Source organism: Vulpes vulpes, chromosome 12 (genome assembly GCF_048418805.1).
Source record: "Vulpes vulpes isolate BD-2025 chromosome 12, VulVul3, whole genome shotgun sequence".
NCBI classification, from domain to species: Eukaryota; Metazoa; Chordata; class Mammalia; order Carnivora; family Canidae; genus Vulpes; species Vulpes vulpes.
This window is the reverse complement of record NC_132791.1, coordinates 39608781-39634340: the sequence shown is the minus strand read 5'-3', so window position 1 is coordinate 39634340 and position 25560 is coordinate 39608781. Positions and strand designations below refer to the sequence as shown.

Below are 25560 nucleotides of genomic sequence, written 5' to 3'. Positions count from 1 at the left end.
CACGTGTTGCATTTCTGTAGCTGAAAATCCTGGAAAGGCAGGAAAATAAGCCCACTTTCTCTCCAACTCATTACTAGTGACCTACTTTCTGTACGATCGAACCAAATTGCTGGAAATAAGTGGACAAGAAAAGAGAAAAAGGAAAGTAATCAAAATTGAAAAAGGAAGCCCAGGCTGATAATCTAACAGTGCCTTATATTTACAAAGAGTTTTCACTTTCAAGATCTCCTTTATTTATTACAGCAATCCCAGGAAGCGGGTTGGGCATTTTAATTCAGTCAATTCAGTTTAGTTTGTGGATAAGGAAAGAGGCACAGAAACTTTGCTTTGGAAACCCAGTGAAGGGCAGAGATAGGTTATTTTCTCTCTTAGGCAACGTGTTCTGTGGAAAGAGCCAGAACTTCAGATTTGGGTGGGCTTGCATCCAAACCAAGATAGCGTTCTCAAAATGGAAAAGGTAAGAGAAAGCTTGTGGTGGTGGTGGTGGTGGTGGTGGGAATGGGGTTTTGAAGCAAAACCGGTTTGAAATGTTGGGAGGACAAGGAAAAGCCCTCCTGATGAGGACAAGGAACATACAGAGCTGGAGTTGAGAAAGACTGAGGGCTTTCCAGGGAATGGTCTCAGAAGGGAGGCCTCAGGAAGAAAGCATCGCAAGAATAAAGGATATGTAGGAGGGGTTGAATGCCTGTTGGAGACCTTGAGAGTGGCTTGGAGAGCTGTTCTTATTGGACAGAGCCCTGAAAATTTCAGTGGGGTGGTCAGTATGCTTTGGGATCTGATTCTTGCCCCAATTGCTTACTTGCTGGCCCTGTGACCCTGGGAAGTTACTTATCCTTTTATGTTTCCAGTTCTTTAACTGTAACTTGCAGTAAGAGAACCTCATTGTTTGGAGGATTGTTGAGTCAATGAATGGGCCACAGTACATGTCATGCAGAATTTATTCGATAAATATGATAATGATCATGATAAAGAACATGGAAGTCACATGATGAGAGGCTACTAGATAAAAGAGAAATATCAGTTAACCTTTCAATAATCCATTGGTTGGGAAACCAATCTGTCATAGACAAGAAATGTGCAAATTTTTCACTGTAAATGCATTGAGTGGATGGTGTAAGATTTGCACTAATATTTAGGGTTAATATGATTAGGATTGGAATCTTAAAATTGCCTTCCACCCTCTATCCTCACCCCTTCCAAAATGCACATGGAAGTATTCTCTACAAGCTATCAATTCTGACTGCTTCTAACATTCTCTTTCCAACGACGAGACTAGGAAACGTGTTGAAAACTTTTGGAGTTTTCAGAGGCACTGCTGTTCTGTTTTGAAGGTTCCGCTTAGGAAGGAAACAAAAAGAAAGCACATGATTTCACACTCAAGTGCTCCTCAAAATGAGAAGAACACTCCAAAAAAATAAATACTCTGTCTGACTAATCAGAAGGAAATCTGCTCTGGGGCGGGGGAAGGTGCTTGGATAGCTCAGTTGGGTAAGCATCTGACTCTTGATGTCGGCTGGGGTCCTGATCTCACAGTCCTGGGATTGAGCCCCTCATTGGGGCTCCATGCTCAGCATGGAGTCTGCTGGAGATTCTTGGTCTCCCTCTGCCCCTCCTCTCCTCAAATAAATAAATAAGTAAAATCTTAAAAAAAAAAAAAAAAAAGGAAATCTGCTCTCATCACAAAGACCTCTGCATAGATATTAACAACATGGAGAGAAGAAGAGGGCTCATTAATGATTCATGAGAATGGCTGTCACCATCAACCGAAGCATGTTTTGTGATGGGTAAAGTGTCTTATTTCTCACACACACACACACACACACACACACACACACACTCTACTGCTATGGGAACCTCCTGCAGCTGTGGGCCTTTCTTGGCTGTCATAGTGTGAGTCACCACTCGAGGGAGCCCAAGTTTCTTTGGTCTTGGGCTCACTGGGGCACAGGACACACTGTGACCCGATGGCTCTGCGCCCCTACTGCAGGGTGGACACCGTGGATGAGCCAGCGCCCTGGGCTGCGGGGTGCGGGGGGCTGTTCTGCACCTTGCAGGATGTACAGCAGCATCCCTGCCTTCCGCTGCCTGGATGCCAGGAGCAACAACCAGCCCTGTCCCCTTGTGACAATCAAAACAGGCAACACCAAGCGTCCCGTGGGACACTGGCTGCCGGCCAGTTGTCCTCCCACCCCCAGTTGAGCCATTGCTTTAGTGGAGCTCACGGAGCTCAGGCGTCCCCCCAAACTTTGGTCTCTGATGGGAAAGCGTGGCACAACTGAGGGGGAGATGCCGGCCTTAGTAGCCTCCCTTTCTGCCAGCAGCCGGGGGAGAAGCAGGGTTGGGGTCCCCTCGCGGCCTCAAGGGTGCTCGCTGAGCCGGGCGCCCTGGCCAGCCTGTGCTAACAGAGGGAAGGCTGGCAAGGGTGTGTGGGGTGGCGGGAGCCCAGGCACCGCTGCTCTCCTCAGGCTTCTGGGAGCCGCTCAAATGATTTGTTAATTATTCATTACTATTTGTCATAAAATCCTGAAGGGCTGCCAAGTGGTAGCATGCGGGCGATAGGAAAGCAGGGGACGTGTCTTCTCTTATTTTCCAGTGAACGTCAGACGTGGGGGGACCAGGCTGCTTTGAAGCCCCCCGCCCCTCCCCCGGGACCCAGGCGCCCACCCTGCGAGGTGCAGCTGGAAGCGCTAGGAGCGAGCTCTGGGGGCGCCGTCAGGCTGCTCTGCATCCTCCCTCCCGACGCCCCGCCCCGTTTGCAGCAGAGATCCCCCAGATCCCAAGGCCCCAGGAGAGGCCCCGGAGGCGGCGGCTTCCAGAATGAAAACCCAAGCCGAGGCACCATCCGCGCTGAGGTTCTCCCGCGTTGAGCCTTGCGTCCTCGGGCCCGCGGGGGTGACCACAGTCGGCCGGCGAGGGGCCTTCCTTGGCCTCTTCTCTCCACTCCCCTTCCCTGCCCCGCAAAGGCCCCTTTTGTGATATCGCCCCCCTCTTTATCCCCCTAGATGGTGCCTTGATGTTCTTTTTTTTTTTTTTTAAGATTTTGTTTATTTATTCATGAGAGGCACCGAGAGAGAGAAAGAGAGAGAGAGAGAGAGAGAGAGAGAGAGAGAGGCAGAGACACAGGCAGAGGGAGAAGCAGGCTCCAAGCAGGGAGCCTGATGTGGGACTCGATCCCGGGTCTCCAGGATCACGCCCTGGGCTGAAGGCGGCGCTAAACCGCTGAGCCACCCAGGGATCCCCTTGATGATCATTTTAACCAGATAAAGATACGTGGGTTAGGGCCCAGTTGCTGGGGCCCAAGGGCCAGGAGACACAGCGTAATTTGCCCCAGATCATGAAAAAAACGGGGGTGGGGGTGGGAGTGGGGAAGACGGCTTTGCTTTCAGCCCCGTGGACAGAAGGCCCCCGAGGCTTCACTCCACCCGGCCGGGAAAGGAGCCAAGGCCCTGCAGTGCCGTGAATTTCCGCGAGGCTCCAGAGTTCAGTTCGAGTCCCGTAGCGTCCCCACGCCGGGAGCTGGAACCGAGGCCTTGCTGCTCTGAGGCGCTGGAGGGAAGGGAAGGTGGGATCCCCGTGCCCCAGGCCCCCGGGGCAGGAGAAACTGCGAAAGTCCTTCCTAGCTCTCTAGGGATCCCCCTGAAGGAGTGATGGGGAGGGAGTGGCTGTTTTCTTGACAAGGGTTTAGTATCCAGAGCTCATCGCTTGGCAAGTTCCCCCCACCTCCTCCCAGCACAGCAAGGGTGGGCTACGAGGCCACAGGCTGCCCTGCCGGGAGCCAAGGGCTGTTCTGTGACCAACCAGAGGGAGCAGCCTCGCTGTTCTGTGACCTGCACCCCACCTGGCGCCATGGGACGTGTCCCTGTTCCCAGCACAGCCAGCTCACCGTAGCCCACAGTTCACAGATGGTTCCACACACATCATCAAGGTATGAAGAAGCCTATAAAATTCAGGGATGCATGAGGAGAAACACCACACAGAGAATCCAGGGAGGCTGGAAATAGCCTCAGAGCTGTCATATGAGCAAGTGACAACTGGTTCACCTTAACAGCACTTATTGAGTGGCCGGGGGAGGTGTCTCAGTTCTGGTGCAGTAATTTTTATAAGCTATTTATTCATTCAGTATTTATCATTGATTTATGCATTCAATAACCATTCATTAAACACATACTTATTAATCATATTTATTCATTCAATGGCATTTATTCATTCAATACGTATTTATTGATTCGATATCCATTCAATAAATGCTTATTGAGCACCTACTTTGGGCCAGTCACTATTTGGGGCTCTGGGGATCTATCAGTGAAGAAAACAGAGACCCAAGTCTGGAGGGTGCCAGGCACCTCACATTTGAATCAATCCTTACAATAAACATACATGAGACGCATTCTTGTCTCCGTTTTACAAATGGAGAACCAAAGTTTAGTGAGATCCAGTAACAATGTAGATATTAAATTGTAGCCCAGGTTTGTGGGACTCCTAGTCGGTGTTCTTTTCAACATGATGGGCATCCTGTGGAGATGTCACCTTACCCAAAGAACCTATGCACAGAATTTGTTCTTGGAGAGGAACAGACCAACTTACACACAAAGTGCCAAATGCAGAAAAACAACCACTTCAGCCAACCCACTCAAACTGAGTGTCCAAGGATGCATGTTCACTGTGAAGCATGATATTATCAGATCTTAGTTGCATGACACAGTTACTAGAAGACTCTCTGAATGAATAAAGAGCTTTCAAGAAGGACTTGAAAGAAATTTAAAATAAAGGTAACCAATGCAGATAAAATGCTCATACTTGTACTTCCTTGGGGGAGGGAGAGGAAAAATAGATCTAATAAAAAGAACCCCTTTGCCAGTAAGAAGATACAGTCTAGGGCTCTCAGGTCCTGGGAAGGTAACTATTTTCAAACATGTGGTGTAAAATAGACACAAGAAATACGTACTTATATGTGAGAGATGCCTTGTGGACAAGGACCCCAACAGAGTAGAGTGGTGGAAGTGAGTATTCCTTTTTTTTTTTTTTTAATTTATTTATGCATGAGAGGCACAGGCAGAGACAGAAGCAGGCTCCCTGTGGGAAGCCCGATGTGGGACGCGATCCTGGGACTCCCGGATCACACCCTGAGCTGAAGGCAGACGCTTTAATCACTGAGCCACCCAGGTGTCCCAGAAGTGGGTATTCCATTTGGTTGGGGAGCTTTAAGTGTGTTGTACTGTTTCTAAGTGTGTGAAAATCACTGCCCATAGCAACTCTTACGTTGTTCCTTTCTTTGCACTTCTCTCAGGAAGGACTTGGAACATGAGATACAATCCACCTTGGTAAGATGTGGCAGGGATTATTGGGAGTTGAGATAGAAATGGAGAGGGTATATATGAGGAAGGAACTAACATTTGTGAGGGCATTTTGTATGCTAGGTTTTTATATGCATATTTCATTAAATTTTAAGACAACTTCAAGAGGTAGATATGATCACACTCATTGACAGACGAGAGAATTTAGACTTTAACAAGCAAATTGCCCAAGATCTCCTAGCTAGAAAGATACAGAACCAAACTTTCCACCTTTATTGTTTCCCCAAAGAGATCACAGGCCCTTTTCCTTTTAAGGATTGTATTGCTAATCATAGTGATGGACTAGCCAGGAAGTAACACCTAAAATCTCTCTTTGAAACCAGAGGTGAGGGAAAAGCTACTATTTGGAATGAAATTAATTCCAGAGATACTGGTAGCTTCTCGCCAACCCCCTCCCCCACCAGCCTCTGCCCCCCAGCCTCTGCCCCTTATGCCTCTGCCCCCTGTGGCTCCTTCGTCCCTCACCATAACTGTGACCACACCCCATGCCTATATCTTCCACACTCAGCCACCAGGTAGTATAAGTGGGACAGGGACAGACAGACACAACAATGCCCAATGCTTGCATCTTGCACACTTCACGTTGAATGCTTGCTGGCCTGTATCTACTTTCTTTGGGCTACCTCTTTCCCCTTCCAGGGAACTATTTTCTTGATGTCCATCTTTTTTCAAAGTTAGCAAGAATGTGGAGGGATAAAATGAACGTGGCTGGGACCTGAATTCCTTGAGCAATTGTTTGACAACAGAATCCTCCTCTCAGAGGGCCCCAGTTTGAGTTTTCCTACTGGCCAGGCAATACACAGGTTTGGCAAAACCCAGTTTCAGCCACAGAGTAGAGTGGTCAGTTAAAATCGAGGCCTAGAGAGTCATCTGAACTCCATCCCCTCCCAACCTGTGTAGTCTAAGGTGACCTTGCAGGACCCAGTTTCATCATCTGGCAAGGGTTTAGAACATGCTCTTAACCTGAAAGAATTGGTGGGAAGATGACAGGAGATTAGAGACTGACTGGTCTGGTGCTTCACAAACTTCTGTGATGATGAGAATCATGCAGATGCTTGTTGATGTACAGACTTCTGGAGCTCTTCCCTGGGAGTGTAGATTCAATGGGATTAGGTTGGGGCCTATGGATTAGTTTTCTTAATTTATTGATTAATTAATCAATTAATTAACTAATATATTTAAAGATTTATTTATTTAAGAGAGAGAGAGAACATGAGTGGGAGGAGTGGGAGAGAATCCTCAAGCAGACTCTGCACTGAGCATGAGGCCCCATATGAGGCTTGATCCAAGGACACTGAGATCATGACCGGAGCTGAAGCCAAGAGTCTGACACTCAGCCAACTGAGCCACCCAGGAGCCCCTACTTATTTATGATATTAAGCTCCAAAGCATATTCTAATATATGGTGCAATGAAGGTTTGGGAAACCTTGTTTTCAGTGACTGATAAATATTAGTTCATTGCTATTGTCATTCTCTCTCCTGTTGACCTCTTCACCAACTGTCGAAATCTCAGTTATTTAAAATTCGGTAGCCCCTTCAGTTTGTTATATTTGATGACTCTTTGAAAGACTCAGGATCACATCTTTGGTTTTGGCCCCTTTGAGATTCCTCTATTCCTCTCATTGATACGATTCAGGCATTGAATCAGTGAGTTTGCCTTTGCCCACAGTCATGTCTTAAAATGACTTTTGGATTCCAAGTTTGGGTGTGATTTAATCTTGTGCATTTCACAAGATGGTTTCTTGCCATGGAGCACATGCTCCTAAATCATTCAGGAGGTGCCTAAAACTCATTGGTTGGAAGCTGAGCATGCGGACTCTTTTGTGTTTAATGAGCTATGTTTCTATTTAACCTCCTGTTTCTACCCCTGACTTATATTCCCTTTCAGACATTAGGTTGCAAGAACCCCATTTGCCACCTACACTCCTTAGGAAGGCCTCCCCCATAGCTTGGTTGCCATCTTGGTTCTGCCTAGAGAGATTCCGAATTGGAACTCAAATGATTGAGAGATGAAGACTTTTAGCATTGAAAAGTATAAATGATTATGCTTTTTCTGGATGAGTTTGTATCATATGCTTGAGTTTTTCAAATCAAAATTTTTCCAAACATCACATTTTTCTTGTGGCCAAATAATGACATTTTTTGATTGTTAAAAAAAAAAAGAGTTATATTGGGGATTACCACAATATAGGTGATAATATAGGCAGATCAGCAAGCACTATAGCACTAAGGTGAGCTGTATGACCTTCAGCAAATTCATTCTCTCTCCATGCCTTAGTTTACCTGAAAATAAAAATAATATGAATATCCAGCTTATGGGTTGCTGTTAGAGTTAAAATGAGTTCATACAGGCAAGATGTTGAGAAGAGTGCCAGGCACAGTTAGTAGTGGCTGCTTCTGCCATTGCAGCAGGCCACATGGTGCAGTCTGTACATAACTCTGTATGTCTGTCCCGTTTTCTTCTCTCTCTACTCACTGTATTCCCCTGCTTGCCCTTGGTTTCTGCTCTCTCAAAACTCTGAATTGCATATGGTTTTGTTTGCCGTGTTGTGACCTTTCAACTTATTCCTGTTTTCACTTCATGATCCCACTTCCAAAAGATGACTTTCTTTCTTCCTTGGTTTACCCTCCTAGAAGAGAGAATCTTATTTACTCTTTCTATGGGTAAACTTCCCAGGGCCAGATGATCATTTCCAGACTAATTAACAATAGCAGAATTAGAGGAATTGCATGGTTCAAAATCCGGCTGCTTGGACAGCGGGATTTGGGGTGGAGCAATTTCCTTTAGAGAGGGTATGGGCAGGCAGGCAACGATTAGCATCTTGTAGTATAAATTCAAGGCTGCATGTCCACAGCAATTATATTCAGAGTTTCTTTCATGAACTCTGATTCCTGCAAAAACCAGGAGGTAATGCCTAAAAGAAGAATGGACAAGGAGCCAGGGGGAATAGAACCTAGATTCTACCCATAATCGGTTGTAAGACCTTTGGTAATTCATTTCATCCCTCCATGGGCCTCAGCTTCCTTCTCTGTAAAGAGAATGGAATGGGGTGGATGAACTCTTAATTTCTTTTCACCTCCAAGATGAAAAAAGGAATGGAAATGGAGGGGCATGGTGCCTGTAATCTGACCTTGGACCAGGAATGGTTAGATAATTGAGCTTGATGCATAGTTTAAAGCATTAATGATCTGAAAAATTCCATATGTATTGATATTCTTGGGGACAATTATCTATACAGTAAGCATATGCTGAATTAGCATAAGGTTGCTATTAAAAAATACTGTGGAAATGAAATATAAATTTCTATAATCAGAGGAAGCAACAAACTCAAAACCAGTGATCCAGTATTTCGCTTAAATAGGTTTGATGACTAAAGCTCCAACTTCCTTCCTCACAGCACTGACATCGCACATTTAGGATGAGAAGTCTAGATGAAAGTTGAATGCTTCTAAGTAGATTTGCCTCCTCCCTAAGGTCAGGTGTCAGCTAGTCTTTAATCACTGTTGTCCTGTGGCTGGGCTTATTTATAAACAAGTTGGGTAGTAAAATGTAAACCACATGTGGAATGCAACCCAGAAGTGTTCCCAAGGCTTGGGCCAAATATTGATTTTTTAGGAATAGAAATGTGCATTAAGTGACATGGGGAAAATGAAACATTTTCCCCCCAGTAATCCACAAGACTGCAAAGCTACTAAATGATAGCCGTTATTTAGGAAGGACACTAAATTTATCCATCTTTGGACGTTGGATACTTTAGCCAGACTTGATCTATATAGTTCTTTTTCCCAGTTGGGAGTAGAATTTAAAGTTTGTCTGGTTTCACTTTTGCTGCTCTAAAGGTAGCAAATACCAACTCTTTTCCTGTTTTGTCTGCCAGAGGGTCCTGGAACTTACCCAGGTAATTTAGCCTGCCACTTTACCAAACCAATTAGTGATGCTCAGTGTCAGAGTGGCCAGACAGATACCATGGTTATGTCCAGTTTGAGCTGCCTCCCAGCTGGGAATATAGGCTTCTTGCCCAAGGCTCCTGAAGTGATTGGTCCACCCACATTGCTCAGACCCAGAGTTCTCAGGTCTTATTTCCCTTATTCTCTGCTTCATTCCGACCCAGAAATTTCATTTTTTCCTTCAGTGAGTTCCTCTGCTCTTTGGATGACCCTCACAACTCCTATAATGGGCATTTTCACATGATAAAAATAGTAATGATGGATGTCATGAACAAGAATTTGCCTTGATCAGTAGAATACTTATGGATCATTGGATTGACTGAAATTTTCAGGTAGATTTTGTGTACCTTGCTGCAGAATACTTTCCAACATGGTACTTTCTAATGATATACTCAGTTAGGTGAGCACTATCAATGTACGTGTCGCTGTGTGTTCCAAAATGATGCCAGGCTCGGTCCAAGTGACGGATACAAATCTATTGTTCTCAATACTCTCTAGCCTGGTGCAATTCAAAGTAGTGGCCCATGGACTTGTGCTCATCTGCAAAACTTGTTCCAGGTCAACAGTGAAATAAGTACAGAAATGGAAAGCAAGGGTTTAGGAATGTTACAGGAATTTTACAGAGTAACTTTTATATCTACTGAACCCATTAATTAGAATTTGGACCTTGCATTTGTATGACTTTTAAGGTTTCATTTGTCTAGCTGTTCATTTGATCATAATTTATAGAAGTGTTCATCTGCAACAGACTGAAAACAGCAACGGCAAACCCAAACTAGTTCTTCCCCACAGATAGTTTGACAAGCACTGCTCTAAAATTATTTCAGCCTTTTTTCTCCCCTAGCTTTTATGAACCATAAGAAGTGAAGTATCTTAATATCCAAGCTTTAAAGAGAGAACTCAGTGAGGTGTAGATTTTCCCTGCACCCTCCACACCACCCAAGAAGAAGGGATTTTCACAGTTCTGGAGGTATTGGAATGAATACCTCTTAGGTCTCAGAGGCCTAGGGTACTTCAGAATCCTCCTCAATACTGCAGGGGAAACACTGAAGGACAGATTATGTCTCGGTAGGAATCCCTGGGAAAGTCAAGCTATATAATAAGCATTATAAATACATTCTGTCACCAAGGGATTTAATTTTTGACCTAGTGGTAGTAGAAAATCACTGGTCATCTGACACATGTCCAAGATTCTAAGACTAGAATTAAAGGTCATTTCATAACTTTTAGAGAAGAAAGTTTTGAAGAGGTTTCTAGTTGAGTAGAAGTCATCCAATCTTATTGAAAATGGGCTACTTGCAAATCTTGGTACGATTCATTAGCTCATCAGGCCAAAAGGAGTTTTTCATGAATAGACTCCCCCCACCTCCCTTTTTTTTTTTTTAAGAGAGAGAGAGAGTGTGTGTGTGGGGTTTGTAGGCAGAGGGAGAGAGATGATCTTAAGCAGGCACCACACCCAGTGCAGAGACTGATGCAAGGCTTGATCTCACAACCCTGTGATCATGACCTGAGCTGAAGTCAGGAGTCAGACTATTAATGACTGAGCCACCTAGGTGCCCAATAAATGGATCTGTCAAGCCTCATTTCCATGCTAGGTTTTCATAGCTTTCTCTGCCAGTGTCTAAGTCCTGCAATAGTGGCTCCATATCTGGCTCCCATTTCCCCTGTGCTGTACAGCCTGCCCTCTAATCCCTGAATCAGGCACTGGGTGCCATATATACTGCATGACACTTGCCACATCTGCTCTCAAAGAGTATTCCATAAAAAAGAATCCATGTACTTTTCACTCTTTTTTCATTTTATCTAGGCCCATACTGACTTTTTTCCTGTCTCCACTTTTACTGAAAAATTAGTATAGTATTAGTTTCCAGTTAGGAGAAGGAAAGAGTTCCAACATGCAATTAATTCATAGCTTTTCCTTAGTAATTGTCACCTCATAAACCCTGGCCCTGGTGTTGGCCCCACTCTACACAGGGGTCACTGAATAGTCTTCAGGAGGCTGCTGGACTCAGTGTGAAGAGGGAATGAGGCTACACAACCCTGATGTAAACTCTACAGTACAGGATTAGAAGATGGACACTAGGTACATGTGTTATGCTTTCAGAGAGAATTTTTTCCCCTAACATTTACTGGGTACTTAATATGTGCTCAATAACTAATTTAATCTTCCTAAAAGCTCATGAAGGAGGTACTATTATTATTATTCAGATTTTGTAAGTCAGGAAACAAAGCATGGAATGGTTGAGTGAGTCACCCAAGATCATGCAGTAGGAAATTGTAGAGCTGAATCTTGAACCAGGGAGCCTGACTCCAGAGCCTAGCCTCTCAGGTTCCCCAGAAAACACAAACTCAAAACAAAGAGAACGGCTTTTTGGCCACTAAGGTGACAAAACAGAGATCATGGAGCCTGTATTCTTAGCCTCAAAAAGTGAGGAGAAAAACCTTCTATCCTAAGTGGTTCAGTCCAGAAGCCTTGGCTGCCCACTCTTTCCTTTCCTTCATTGCTCTCCACCCTGGAGCTCTGAAGCTGCTTACTGGAAGCCCCTAATTCCCCACCCCACATAAGTTTCCACTTTTCTCCACTCTTCCACTCAATGACAAGTCCCATCTCCCTGACTCCACCCAACTTCTCACAAGGGCATATGTTTCAGTGTCTACCAACCCATCTACCAAACTGCCACAAAGGAGTGTGAATCTGAGACTTCCAAAGCCCCCCTCCTGTGCTGTTTTGGAAAAGGATAAAATTTCTCAGAAAATTTTGTGATTTTTTTTTTTACCTCACTCTCAGTTCTACCATCTTCTTGTCTAGATAATGGAATTAGCCTGTCCCTTTGCTTCAACTACAGTGCCTCTGGAGAAAGGAATTCAAATCAATAGATCTGTCACACATTACTCAAATTAACTCCTTCGGTTCCAAATGATCTGGGTCAACATTCCACACTGCTATTGGGATTATCAATAATGAAAAATGACTTACTGAATTCAAAGGCAGAAAACACATTCTTGACTTATCAGCACAATCCAGCGTCAGAGCTAAGTGTCAATAGAAAGCAAATTTGAAACAAAATGAAATCATTCTGACCCTCATCCCTAAACCAAATATAAAGAGTTCAGAAAGAAGGTGATGGTATTTTTTTTCTGGTTAATTTGCAAGTGACAAGAATAAGGTCAATTGCCTGGAGTTTTTCTAAGAGTTTTTCCTTTTTCACCAAGGAAGATCAATTGGGCAAAACCCCTTAATGTTAGTTTGTAAAGAAAAATAATACATACATTTAATCAAGAAGGTAAAAGACCCATATATTGAAAACTTCAAGACATTAATGAAAGAAACTGAAGAAGATACAAATAAATGGAAAGATATTCCAGGCTCATGGATTTGAATTAATTTTGTTAGAATGTCCATATTACCCAAAGCAGTTTACAGATTCAGTGCAATTCCTACCAAAATTCCAATGGCATTTTTCACAGAAATAGAACAAATTATTCTAAAAATTGTATGGAACTACAAAGAAAAATGCAAATAGACACAACAATCCTGAGAAAGAAGAACAAAGCTGGAGGTATCATACTTCCTGATTTCAAATTATATTACAAAATCTGAGTAATTAAAACAATATGGTATTGGGGAAAAAACAGACACTTAGATCATGGAACAGAATAAAGAGCCTAGAAATAAGCCCATACATATATGATCAGCTAATTTGCAACAAAGAATCCAAGCAAAGACAACAGAGAGAGGACAGTCTCTTCAATAAATGGTGTTTGGAAAATTAGACAGCCACATGCAGAAAAATAAAACTTGATCACTGTTTTATACCACACACAAAAATTAACTCAAAATGTTAATTAAAGACTTGAATGTAAGACTTGAAACCACAAAACTCATAGAAGAAAACATGGGCAGTAAATTCCTTGACACAGGTCTTGGCGACACCAACAGCAAAAGCAACAAAGACAAAATCAGCAAGTGGGACTACATCAAATGAAAAACTTCTGCATAAAAAAAAAAAAGAAAAGAAAAACTTCTGCATAGCAACAAAAACTATCAACAAATAAAAAGACAAGCTGAGTGGGAGAATATATTTGCAAATCATATATCTGGTAAGCATCCAATGTCCAAAATACATAAAAAACTCATACAATTCGGGGCACTTGGGTGGCTCAGTGGTTGAGCATCTGCCTTTGGCTCAGATTGTGATCCCGGGGTCCTAGGATTGAGTCCCACATCAGGCTCCCCCTGGGGAACCTGCTTCTCCTTCTGCCTATGTCTTTGCCTCTCTTTTTGTGTCTCTCATGAATAAGTAAATAAAATCTTTAAAAAATAAAATAAATAATTTAAAAAACTCATACAACTTAATAGCAAAACAAACAACCAAAGCCAAATAATTTGATTAAAAATAGGCAGAAGATCTGAATAGACATTTTTCCAAAGAAAAATACAAATATATACAAATATATTTTCCAAAGAAAAATATATACAGATGGCCAACAAGTACATTAAAAGATTCTCAATATCATTAATCATTAGGAAAATGCAAATCAAAACCTCAATGAGACATCACCTCACACCTGTTAGAATGGTTGTTATCAAAAGGACAAGAAATAACAAGTGTCGGGGAGGATAGGGAGAAAAAGGAAGCTTGTGCACTGTTGGTAGGAATGTAAATTGGCGCACCTACTATGGAAAACAGTATAGAAGTTCCTCAAAAAATTAAAAATGGAAGTACCATATGATCCAGCAATTCCATTTCTGGATTTTATCCAAAGAAAATGAAAACACTAACTCAAAAAGATAAATGCTCCACTGTTCATTTTGGCATTATTTACAACAGCCAGGTATGAAAAAACCTAAGTAACCTAAGTGTCTATTGATGGATGAATGGATAAAGGAATTGTGGTGTGTATGTATTTACACAGATCTATAAAAGAATGAAATCTTGTCAGTTGCAACAACATGGATGGACATTGAGGGCGTTATGCTAAGTGAAGTACTTCAGACAGAGAAAGACAAATACCATATAATCTCACTCATATGTGAAATCTAAAAAAAACCCAGCTCATAGATACAGACAACAGATTGGTGGTTGTTAGAGGCGGGGTGTGGGGAGTGGGAGAAGTGGCTGGACTGGTTGGTTGCTTGTTTTAATTTAGTTTTTTAGTTTAAATAAATTATAGGAAAAGAAAAGAGAAAATAAAGTAGGAGAAAAGGGTAAAGATGGTCAAAGGGTACAAACTTCCAGTTATAAGATGAATAAGTTCTGAGGATATACAGGGTGTACAGCAGGGTGACTACAGTTAACAGTATTATATTGTATACTTGAAAGTTGCTAAGAATAGGTCTTAAAAGTTCTCACTACACACAAAAAAAAGTGTTAAGTATGTGAAATGATGGATATGTTAATTAACCTTATTGTGGTAATCATTTCACAGTATATATGTATATAAAATCATCATTTTGTATGCCCTAAACTTACACAACATTACATGCCAATTACATCTCAGTAAAGCTGGGGAAAAAAGAAAAAAGAAAAATGAAAAAAATAGAAAATGGAAAAATACTAACAGTTTAATATTTTATTTTTTTGTATCCATGAGCTAACAGGGAACATTGATGGCACCCACCCCAGGCATCTTGACTCATCCCCTCAGATGTGCATAGATGTAAGCCAGACCCATTTTCATGGTCAGATACTGGCTTGTTGACCTCTCATGATTTCCATGAATAAGCTGAATTTCTGGGTTATGTGATAGAATTCAAAATTCCCATATGCTATTATGTATAGTCTTCTGGCTAATTTCTGGAGGTTTTTCATTGCTTCAGGATTTTTTGTCCTTCTAAACACATCATATAAACCTCTAGATTATTTTCTTAATGTTAACATCACAATGAATTTAGGTACCAGTACAAACACTGGGAACTCAAGCTTTTGAATAAAAACCCAAGAACCAAACAAAAGACAACAGAAAAACTCAACGATCCCCAAGAACAGAACATGGAGGTGACATGCCACCCTTGATCATTTCAATTGTTAAAGACTGTAGTCATTTTTCAGGTTAAAACTCTGGGAATAAATGACAATGTTTCAGATGCAAAATGATAGGAAAAATTGTCATGATAAAAACAAACCAATTTGTAGATTCTGGCTCATAATGTTTCAGTTAATAAAGATTAAGTTAGGAATTGGAGTTTCTCAGTGCTTTAAATAAATATCAGAATATGTACATTTCTCTTTCTTTGCTTTTAGGGATATTTGCCATTGTTAGGAGGAATGCTCATTCTAACAGTCCGTTGAAAATTTGGACCATGTTAAAAATTTCCTAAAACAAGTAGCATGTAGCTGTAGTAGATTCCCCACATGACATTCCATTCTTTCTTGAGATAGTGTGGACAGGACAGCATTTCATAAGGATGTGACATCAGGAGGAGTGACTGCCTACCAAGTATGGGATACATTAGCTGAGCTGGAGAGCAAAAGGCACATTTTTTTCTTTAACTATTTTAATTATAAAATAAAATATGCTTAAAAAGTTGTATATAAGGTAAAATTAAAAATCCCCCTCTAAAGTGGTGGTAGGTATTATTTCAATTTTTTTTCTAGGCATATATATGTGAATGTATATCTAAATAATAGAATATTAGCTATTCAGACTTCAAAACACCAGCACCATCCACATAATGGAATTGGTCTAAAAGAATTTTTTTTAAAGATTTTATTTATTTATTCATGAAAGACACACAGAGAGAGGCAAAGACATAGGCAGAGGGAAAAGCAGGCTCCCGTGGATCAATGTGGGACTCAATTCCAGGACCCCAGGATTACACCCTGCACCTGAGGCAGATGCTCAACCACTGAGCCACCCCGGCATCATTGGTTGGTTGCATTGGTTGGTTGCCACGGAGATTCACTAGATCGAATATTGTGCAGAGATGTTGGTGGTCATGTCGTGATTCATGAGTTGCACTGCTTTAGAGTTATCTATCTGCTATAGCAATAATAATATTTAAGACATGGATTTGGAATTATGCAAATATATTCCGCATCCCACTCTTAATCCATAATCCATATAATAGGGAAACTACAAAGACACATTGGGTTCTTTTGTACTTAGATTAGTAGATCTAGATTAATTAATCTGGTCATATTGCTGATATTCTGATGTTGACTGAAGTCTTCCTGCCCCATGATATCTAGATCAAAGGCTTATAACCCCTGATTTCATGCTGTGAAGAAGTCTAACGTCTTCTTCAGGATTTCTGCAGGTTTTCACAATGGAGTGGTGGGGTGGAACGTGACCAAAGCCAAGCAGGGTCTCTGCTTTAGTAGTTGCTGTTTCAGTCTCTGTTCTTCATATTTGACCATATTTGGTAGGCAACTGACCTCTTCTTGGATTTATACCTACGTCTGCACACCTCCTCACACACTCAACACACACCATCATTCTCTATTCAGCCACAGACATGTCCACACAAAGAAATAATGACCATATTAGTAGTTTGAACATTATGAGGCAGTTCCTAACATGATGCACACAGCAAACAATCTAAAATCACTCGCTAACCATTTCTCTTCTTAAAAATACTTTCCCTCATCTTGCCCCAACTAGCTGCTCACTCCCTTTTGCTTTAGAAGCTGCCAGCCTCCCCCCACTTCTATCCTTCTTTCTCTTCCCTCTGCTAATCTTTTCTGGTCTCCCCTCCCTTCTTCAAATACACAGAACGAGTTAGACTTTCTCACCTCTTTCTGCAAAATCTGCATCTCCAAACCCAGTAATGTACTGAGTAGAATTATCTAACAGGGCCCATCCCAAAGAGACTTTATGACTGTAAAAAGGGAAAAAGGTCACAAATATAAATAGGTCATTTTTGCATTATTACGTTTTACAAGATGCGATCATATGATACATATTGTGATTGGCTTTTTTATCTCTCATCACAAAAAAAACATTACGAATAATATTCTATGTCATTTACAGCAAGTTCATGGGTAGTATTTCATAATACATTATATTTAGAAATACCCTCTATCAATATATATATATTTAGCTTTTTCCCTCCAATTTTTCACAATTATAATGATATTTTCACATACGTATGAGTGAATGGCTGTAGGAAAAACCCTAGAAGTAGAATTTCAGGTTAAGAGATAAGCACACTTAAAAATCTGATAGACTCTTTCAAATTGTTCATAAAATAGCATGTGTATTCATTCCCATCAACAGGGTACAAATTCACAAGGGATATTTTTAAAGCCTCTTATAACAATTTTAAACAGCCACGTGCACATTACATCATCCTTGCAGATGCTAAATGGTTAGGATTAGACCAAAAAGTGATTTCTAAATATTGCCACCTTAAACCTTCTGCAATCCTACCTAACAGGAAATAATGATAGGAAATAAAACTGAATAAGGATCCAAATCTTTGGCCTAATGAATGAAATGAGAATCTAGGTTTGGTTAGAGTTTGAGTAGATTGCTAATTTTAAAGACATTGACCTTGAATCGTGGAGGAAAGGTGAAAGCCAGAGCCCCATGCCAAGATGACAGGAGACCCAAGACTGTGGGTCGTGCTCCAGCAAGTATGAGTGGACTCACTCTCTTCTCCTTTTTATAGGCAATGCCCTCATGGAACTAAGACCCGTGCTAGCAGATTTCAGACATGAAGCGCCTACTGAGAAAGAGCTGTGGGAGTAACAGAGGGCTGCCCATAAATCTGCAGGTGTGAGTAGGCTGGGCCTTTGGCCACATTCCTTCTGACAACCTGTCTATACTGCTGAGACTTAACCCTGGGATTTACAACCTGCTTCATCCACAGGACAGTGCTTTGCACGTGTTGGCAAAGTTTCTGGGGTAAAATGTTACCACTGAGTACTATTTTGGGAAGAGAAACAGGAGATGGGATAATCTGGCTCAGACATGGCTATTCACTGCCTGTTTTGTCCTTAGGTCACCTCTTTGTTCATCTGGGAAATGGCCCTGTAATGCCTCCTGTATCTTCCAGGCAAAGACCACAGGAGATCCTACCATGAATGCAGTCTGTAGCACAAATTGCATTTCAAATGTAAGTTTTTGTTAGTAGTGTTCTCCTACAGTTCTTTGTAAACACCAACACAAACAAACACAAAACAAAGCCCATTGTCAACAAGTCAAAAGAAATAGAAATGTGGAATTAGTGGTGATGGTTACACAATCTTGTGAATATACTGGAAACCACTGACTCTAAAGAAAATGTGAAAGAGGAAAGAAAAGAAAGAAAGAAAGAAAGAAAAAAAGAAAGAAAGAAAGAAAGAAAGAAAGAAAGAAAGAAAAAAGAAAGAAGAAAAAAGAAAAAGAGAGACATCTTTCTAAGCTGGAAAGACAACAAAAGATGAAGGGAAATCACTTTTGTTTTAAAGACCTTATTTATTTATTCATGAAAGACACAGAGAAGCAGAGCCATAAGCAAAAAGAGAAGCAGGCTCCCTACAGAAAGCTTGTTGGGGGACTGGATCCCGGGACTCCAGGATCAAGGCCCTGAACCAAAGGCAGACAGACGCTCAACCACTGAGCCACCCAGGCATCCCGGGAAATCACTTCTTGAATGCATTTTGCACATCAGTCCCTCTTCAGTTCTTTAGAAATGGTGCCTTAATTTTGCCCTCCTTCTGACCTGAGATACAGAAATTATTAACCAGATTTTCTTTAGGAAAATGAGAGTTTGAATGCCTTGCCCAAAGTCACAAGGCAATTAATTACCTTGTCCCGGATTTGAATTTAACTCTCCTTGACTCCTCAGCCTGAGCCCTTGCAACTGTACTAGGCCAATTCTAGACCTACTCTAAAGTTCAGAGCAAGTATAAGAATCATCAGTGACACCAGACCCTTGTACGCAGTCTCCATTCAAGAGATCCTACATGGAGGAACTTGAGGGTTCTCCCAGATGTTGATCCTCAAAAGTTCAACGAAGTGTCCCTGTCTGAGAAGGACAGTCCATTACATGTATAGTGTTTACATACTCATTGAGACCTTCCTGGGTCTATTTGCATTTTCAGTCCAGAACACTGTTTTGGGTTAATGAGCCCCAAGAGCTCCCCAGCCAAACGTTTATTGGCTTCTAGCTTAACATAAGCTTGTATCTAATCAGTGTAGACGTTGAAACAAGTTCCATGCTGGCAAATTCCCAAAGCAAAAGGAGGTAAATGAGAACAACATGAATGAGACAAACAAGGGACCCACCATGGGGAAACAGTTTAATCAACACTTACAGAAACATGGCTGTCTCCTGCTGAGATGGAAATACATCTGTTCCATAGATGTCTTGGTGCCTTAACCATACTCTCTTCCTCAAGTACAAAGCCTTTCTGCCTTTCACACCACTTCTGCTGAAGATCAGTTTGTAACAAGAAGAGTTGAGAAATCTCAGATCCACGTTTTTAAGTTAATTTTTGAAATACAGGATAGTAGTAGACACTGTTGGTGCCTTACCTATGATCCCTTGAAAGCTCACTGTGAGTCCTATGTCAGCAAAATCCCTGAGAATTTTGTCAGACTGGGGAGTATGCTAGGCCTAGGTGCAAGGGAAGTAGAAAGTGCTAGAGAGCTAATTCAATGACTGCTCTTATCTGGAAGCTGCTCTCACCTAATGGGCCAGTTGATGGATAGCTAACTTGATGGACAAATAGCCAAAGACTGGGCTGGTATATATCAATAAGTAGCTCAGCCTCCTAACCCTAAGGCTGGGATAACTCAGAGGCATGCTCTACGCTGTGCCTTAGTTCTCCAACTCTAGGCAACTGGCATAATAAGTCTTTATGAGCATCCTGTTCTTCTCGTTCTCATTTTCTCATTCCCCTCTTGCTTGTTCCTGGGATTATCTCCCAAAAGTCTACTTGCATTAGAGTCTTTGTCTCAGAGCCTCCTTCAGGAAAAAGAAATGGGACAAGAATGATTCACATGCTCTGGATGAAAAAGGGAATGGTCATTAAGAAAATAAGCTTTCAATCCTTGTCGTTATTCCCCCTGTTGACTTTGGATTTCTTTCATCCCTTCAGAAACTTTCTTCCCTCAATTAATCTAAAGTCCCAAGGTTTTCCCAGCCATCTGTAAAGTAAGTGTTCCCTTCCTCCATGGCCACTCTTACAGATAGATAGATGGCAGTAGCCATTAAGTCTCTCTTTCCTTGAAAACTTAAACATTTTCACCTGTGGTTCTTTTCCAGGTACCAGTCCTGCTAGATTACTCCGAAACCCCTTCACACTTTTCTATCCTCTATGACCTACCCCCATCTTCTGACTAAGAGTTGGAATACTGGGGCAACCCCAAAAGGAAATGACCATGAGACTCTTCCTGAAATGCCATGTTCTGGGAGATCACTCCTTTCTCCTACAAACAAGACTTTTCATCACTGAGCTGAATAAATTCTTCTTAATTTATGTATCTCACTTCTGTTACATTTCTTTGCCTGTATCAGAAACAGCTCCTCTTTCAAACAAAACCCTGCCAAATAGAGTACCATAGCCAAGGGCATAGTTAGCCATGAAATCACCATACTTCTGCCCCAACCACATTCTGATGGCACTGGGGCAGGAGGAGATATAATGCTCCTCCCCAACTCTGTGTCCTCCCTCTGGGGTACTGCCAGCTTCCTTTACTAATTCACTGTTGCAGGAATCGACTTACAGGGAATTCACCATCCTTACCAAGATGGATTGGGAGTAGAAAATTTGGATGTTCGTTAGGTTCTCCTTTGATTATATAGAAGAACACAAAGCAAAGAATGTTGGGAAGAGTGACACAATGCATTACTCAAGCATGTCAATCTGGGTAAGGCCTGTAAGGGGCTGCATTGTTTACCTAAACTGCTAGGGCCCCCTCCTAGTTATTATAGGGAATGCTGTTTATATCAATATTTAAATATGCTATTTCCCCCAAATGAACCACAACAGCTTCATTTAAAGTTATTTTATTATGCTGAACAGATATTTGGACAATTTAAAATTCCACTTGCTATACAAACAACTCCAATAATGCCTCAGTTTAGCATGTAAATACATATTTAAACAATTTAAAAACACATTGACTGCATAATTTGTATTTGTTACCGCTCAAAAGAAAGGACTTTTTATTTAGTGTGCCAAATAATGTGAATTTGGATGCCTTCTGAAAGGATGCATTATTCATGTGCAAGAGAAACAAAATCAATAAATGAAAATTCGAATAAAAAGAAAACCCATTATGATACTGCACTCAGACAATGATCATCTTGTGCATTATTTGCTCAAGGAAAAGACACAGGAAAATGGCCCTTTTGGAACCAAGTTATGGACTGAATCATAAACTTCTGCTTAGGCTGTTTGAAAATAAACAGAATTATATGTCTCTAAAATTCGATTCAGTTTCCTTCTGTGCGTGACTATAAAAATATATAAAAGTTCAACAGCAGAATACGTTTGGAAAATTAAGATATTATTATTATTAATTATTTTATTTTATATTGTTATTATATCACTTGTTTCATGGCAACAGGTATCTAAAGTACAGTAATGTCCTAAACAGGCTTCTGAGGAAAATTGTATCTCTGCTTATAGAGAGTACTAGGCAAGCGTGTTGTGGGGGAAGAGAGGGGTGTTGATCCTGGTACATCTTGGGAAGCTCCCTTCATTTTCAGATAAGCATTGATAGTGGTCAAAAGGTCATAAGAAGTGTCTCACATGTTGCGTCTAACGCTGCTACTAGCTCTGCAGTTTCAATAATTAGCCTCTCTACGTCTTGGTTTGTTACCTGTAAAATAGAGGGTTGATGATAGTACCTGCCTCAAGATATGGGAGAGGATTAAAGGAAACTGCTAGCCAGCATCTGGTCCAGGGAGATTACCCAACCAATGTTAGCAGTAAGAAAATCCAAGAGTCACCCTGTCTTTCCTTATAGGCAGCTGACTGGCAAAGCATATGGTGATCCTTCATCAGCAACCATGAGTGTGTGTGTTTTGGTTTCTTGCTGAAGAATATGATTCCAGACACTGTGCTGCTCATTTCTTACCAAATGTTATGAGAAATATCCTTCATGGAACATTGCCTGAAAATAGTCTGCATTTTATCCTTAGGTCAAGACAGATCATCAAAGAGCGATAACTGATAGAACTTCCAAGAACAGATATTACCGAATTCATATGGGTCACGTTTTATGCCACCAGTTTATATTGAGGCGTGAAAAATAAACAGCTCTGGGGAATCAAACATTTCTTTATCACAGGGATGTCTTGTGGATTATGTACTTTATTACAGGATTTCTTTTTTGAAGATCCTTTTGTGCCTCAGACTAGGAAAATACTTAATAATTCAATCAAAAATTTTATCTTGCTCACTCAGTTTTTGGTGGGCACTGTTATGGGTACTAAAAATATAATACTGAACAAAAGAGACAAAAATCCCTGCCCTGAGTACAGAGTTTACATTCTAACTCCTTAGCAACTGGTTTATTTTTATCCTATGGATACTGCAAATCATATAACCGACTTGGTCCAATCTTTGTTTTGGCTTCTGACGAGTTTAGAGCCAAATGATGTGAGTCCTTATAGCATGCAACCTTGAATGCTAACTTTCCTTCAATTTCTCATCCATTTATTATTCTACTGCAAAATTCATGTTTTCATAAGCAACCTCAACATCTTTTTGGGAGAAACAAAGTTACAAATTTATAAATTCATCAAAAAATGAATAAATGAACAAACATAACAATGCAAATATAAGTCTACGTTGATTCAAAAAACTGTTAATTAAATGTACCTAAATCTTCAATGGCCATCTAGCTTTATTTCCCATTACCTCTCACCACCAGCCTCAAGGAGGAATGCAGTGAACTTCATTCATTAATTTAACAAGTAATCATTGACCATCTGCAATATGCCAGACTCCATTCAAAGGGGAGGGATTCATAGTTAACAATGAATCATGTCAATGCTCTCTGGGAACCTATCTATATGGAGGCCTCACAAACACTTGCCCAATGTCAGAGACCTCCAGGGAAGGGATGTTACAAGTTCATTCCATGGCTGCTTCCTGGGTTATAAATGTCTTCTATTTAGTACGTATATTTGCTATAAACCCTCAGGTTGCCAGTAAATGGCAATTTTCCTTATTTTGTCCTCAGAAGAGATTCAATATTTTTAAAATCACATGTCTATCATATTGCTATGGACTGAGTCTTTTTGTCCCATCCTCCCACTCCAAATTCACATGTTGAAATCCTTAATATGATGGTATATGGCAGTGCAGCCTTTGGGAGGTAATGAGGATTACAAGGTGATGATGGTAAGGTCTTCATGATGGAATTAATGCCCTTATAATAATAATAATATATACAAGATTGATCCATTGACTCTCTCTCTATTAACCCATTTAGGCCATGTGAGGACATAACCAGGAAGAGGGCCCTCACCCAGTCTTCATTGATTAAATTACACAGTACCCCACAGAGAGTGGTGGTAATAGTTGTGTTGACATCTCTTTATTCAATAAATATTGTGAGACTGCTGAATTCCAGACACTGCCAGGAGTTGGGGACGTGATGATTAATAAACATAATCTCTAGTCTTAGAGTTTTATAGGACATACAGATACATAAATAGGTAAAGACAAAGTAGTGCTGTAAGTGCTGGCAGTGGAACAGGACAGAGTATTATGGACACAAATAAGAAGCATCCTGTCTTGGAATGTCAGCCAAGACTTTCTAGATAGAGGAATATCTAAACTGAAATCTTAAATATAAGTAAGAGTCATCCAGGTCCAGTGTGTATATTATGGGGAAAGAGGGGAATGCCTTCCAGGAGTAGGGGAGAACCAATGACAAGGAAATTTGGAGGTTGGCAAGGGCATAGCTTCTCAAGGAAACCAACAGTAGCATGATATGGATGGAGAGTGGAGAGGGGTAGATCTAGGAAACTCAGGAGCAGCAACTTTTAACAAATAGGGGAGAAGAGTCATTGCCATCACCAATGAGTGGGGCAGAGGTTCATTGTCATGGAAGTCAAGGCAAGAGACTGTTCCAAAAGAGGAGAGTGGAGGCCTGGGTAAAAAGCTGAAAGTAGGAAGGGAAAAGTGCTCAGGGATTAAGTAAAAAGGAAATGAACGTTAGGAGTGCAATTCTAAAGAAGTGATGGGAAGAGATGGCATTACTCCTGCTCACATCTACCCTGTTGGCTGCTATGAGGGGAATTGATTAAAATTGGGCCTTCCCTTGGTGAGACCTCTCATCAGGCATGTCACATGTATGCATATAAGTACACATACACACACGAGTATGTGCAGGGGAGACTAAAAAATATTAACAATATTTTTCCCTGTGTGGAGGGTGTGTACATATGGGTGGTGGGGTAATCTGCAATTTTTATTTACCTCTATATCCTTTTCTCTATTTTATATGCTTTTTACATTGAACATCTATGATTTTCTTAATCATACAAACAATGAAATTAATTTTAAAATTGATTTACACAGGAGATTTATGGCAGGTATCAAAGCTGCAAAGCTGGGTTGCATTATCCGTAAACTAAAACATAAGTGCATCTTTATGCTTATACCAATTTATCTGAATGCTTTCTTCTTTCTTTTTCCTCCCTCCCTAACCAGTTATGTTTCGATACCAGGGAAGTTTTTATCTGAATAAGACAAGTCGGTTTTATGAGGCTGAAAGGTATCTTCCAATTTGGGGTAATTGTTGTATTGAAAATTTGCTCTGCATTCAGACGAGCTTTGGGCACATATGAAAACTGCCTTTTTTCCCTTTATGCACAGCAGGAATTAAAAAAAAAATTGTTAAGGTAACATTTGTCTTGCTAAGTTTCAGCCAAAATTGGAAAAAGTGCAGAAAACTCAAAATGATCAGTTTGCATGATAGTTACCCCTTTTCAATTAGAATATTTAAAGAAAGTAAATACCTGGCAGAGAAAAGCACTTTTCAGATCTAATGGAAAGAAATATCCTGTCAAAATTTAAGATCTTTTGGGAAATAAACTGGTAATTGACTCACATTGTAGAAGCCAGGCAGGAGGACCCTGCTGAATTAAGTAGCCTCAAAGCCTGATTCGCAGTACCTACCCTTTCTCTCCCAGTCCCTCAGCTCCTTAGCAAACTCTCAAGGGGGGTGAAAACTGGGTGATTCCAACTGGAAAACAGGAAATCAAAGAATTGCTGGAACCCACCAGACATGTGATTAAAAAGGAAACCAGAATTCTTCCTTCCTCCTACACCGCACACACCTCCCACGGCTAACTCAGCAGCC

General features: G+C 41.1%; 1 protein-coding gene and 1 long non-coding RNA gene across 10 annotated transcripts in view; one reads left to right on the top strand and one right to left on the bottom strand.

Annotated features, from left to right (window-relative positions):
* The window catches only part of NFIB (nuclear factor I B), a 438092-nt gene that overhangs the window by 374518 nt on the left and 38014 nt on the right, over positions 1–25560 (bottom strand). The gene's annotated exons all lie outside the window — the stretch shown is intronic.
* LOC112921935 (uncharacterized) lies at positions 189–21667 on the top strand. Of its 2 annotated transcripts, XR_011995559.1 has the most exons (4): positions 189–457; positions 17918–18024; positions 18250–18364; positions 20501–21667. It is a non-coding gene; the product is annotated as an uncharacterized lncRNA (long non-coding RNA). The 2 variants fall into 2 exon arrangements; XR_003235345.2 differs by having other exon boundaries at positions 18250–21667.